The sequence below is a fragment of the Tupaia chinensis genome, unplaced genomic scaffold, assembly GCF_000334495.1.
Source record: "Tupaia chinensis unplaced genomic scaffold, TupChi_1.0 Scaffold144358_1, whole genome shotgun sequence".
NCBI lineage: Eukaryota > Metazoa > Chordata > Mammalia > Scandentia > Tupaiidae > Tupaia > Tupaia belangeri.
In genome coordinates, this window is record NW_006204218.1 from 17766 (window position 1) to 20070 (window position 2305).

Sequence of the window (2305 nt, forward strand, 5' to 3'; positions counted from 1 at the left end):
ATTCACTCACTAGAGAGAAATAGAGAGAGAATGAGGGAGAGGGACAGAGAGTCAAAGGGAGAAAGATGCTTCCCAACAGAGAAGAACTCCTTATCTTTTATTTCATCTATCCTATCAGGATTGTGGACATGCTCACACATGTCCCTGGCATGTTTTCCAAGCCACTAGGACTAGGATTTAAACCACATAGTCACCATGTGGTATCCAGCTCCCTTAACCACCAGACCATGGGGCAGCCCTGAGAAGAGGATGTTTCACAGAACCTCTTCTTATCCCTTCTCCTTTTGATGTCTGGGATTGTAACCACCCAGCCAACCATGTGGGATCCAGTGCCTTTAACTGCTACACCACTAACTGACCCAAGAGTCAGAAAGCTTTAAAAAAGTAAATCTTGGTAGAGTAGTGATTGAGATGCTAGACTCCCATATGGCAACCTGCAGTTCAAATCCTGGAGTTGGTGGCTTGAAACTCAGGCCAGGCACATGTGCATGTGTGGCCAAACATCTCAAGAGAACAGTGGAGGAGAAGGTATTGCAGCATGGCTATCCTACCTTGGGATGATTTTTCACTTTCTCTCTCTCTCTGTCTCTCTGGTGAGCACATGCACCCTATAAAAAAAAAATCCCCTAAAACAAAGAATCTCTCTCTCTCTCTCAAAAAAAAAAAAAAAAGAAAAATTTCTTGGTGCTTCCCTTCCTGTTGATTCTGACTCAGGGAATGAGAAGTGGGTATGCGTGTTACATATATATACAGAGCTCAGGGCAGACTCACCGCTCTCTCAGTCTCATGTCCTATGTTGTAGATGTAATCTATGTCGTTAATGCTGAGCCAGTTTGGGAACCCTTTCTCTGCTCTTTGAATATGCTATTTCTGCTTGTTTTTATCCTGGGAAATGTATTCATTCCCAATATAAAGAAAGAATACATTAGAACATTGTGATGATGCATGGATAATGCCATGTTCTCCGAGGCTGAGGCCATATAGGAAGGTCCCAGGTCCATACCCTGGAGGCTCCTCCACATGTTGGGCATGGTCGTGTGCTGATTTTGCCAGCTGATGCTGGGGCAGAGCATGGTGGGAAGACCCCGTTGACAGTGCCTCTCTCTCTGTGTCTTCCTGTCTTGTGGAAGAAGTAACTACATAGTCCAACATAAAAACTTACTCAATGACTTTGTTGACTCCTGGGGAGTTTACCAGGCACCCAGGCCCTGTGAGAACAGCTTTTTGCTTTCCTTTGTATACACTGCTGAGTGGACTAACTATGTGTTAAGGTTTGGGACAGGCACTTATATGAAGTTCAGGTCCCAGACTAGCTGTGAGAGGGTCACTGGCCTGCCACTGAGTAGGTCCACCCACTCATCACTGAGTTGTCACCGTGGCATGAATAGAGCGCCTCCTCACCCACTCATTGGAAGACCATGCCTGCCCGCCTCACTGACACAGGCAGGTTTTCTTGTGCCAGTGCATCATGATACAGCAGAGGAGATGTCCTGTCACTGTCTTTGACAGTACGACCTTTGCTGTCAGGATGCTTTTGCCCACAGATAAAGGCTCATGCCCAGTAAGACTCACATTTCCTTCATTCTCTGAATCTGTTCCCCTCTAAACAGTCCACTCCATGCTGGAGTTCAGTAGACAGTGACTAGAGGCCGTCTGGAAATGTGAATTAACAAAGACATCATGCACATGTGGTTACAAAGACCTTTATACTATAAAAACTACATACCATTAGAATTACATCATTTTCTGGGAACCAGCAGTTAGCGTAATGACTATGTCGCTGGACTCCCACGTAGTCGACTGCATTTTGCGTCCCGGACCCAGTGGCTTAAAACTCACACTGGGCGCATGTGCGTGCATGCCCAAGATCCCAAGAGAAGAATGGAGGAGAAGGGATTGTGGCATGACCAACCCCCCGGGGGGTGATTTCTCACTTTCTGTCTCTATGTCTCTCTGTCTGTCTGGCGAGCGCATGCACCCTATAGTGAAAACCTCTGCAGGGCTGGGGCCACAGGGGAGAGTTGGGTTTGCATCCTGGCTGAGCCTGGTGGCACAAGCCATGTGAAGTTGCGGGGTTGGGGTCACAGGAGAGAGCAAGGTTTGCATCCCTGCCGGGCCAGAAACATGTCGGCATGTGTCCTGATCCTGGCTGACCAGAAGGCTGGTGGAGATCAAAGCATGACAAGACCTTTTCATGGTGCATGTTTCTGTCTGTTGTCTGTCTCTCTCCCTCTTATAAAAGAAATACAATAAATAAACTTAAAAACATTTATTCTGGGACCAGCAGTTAGCGTAATGGCTAAGT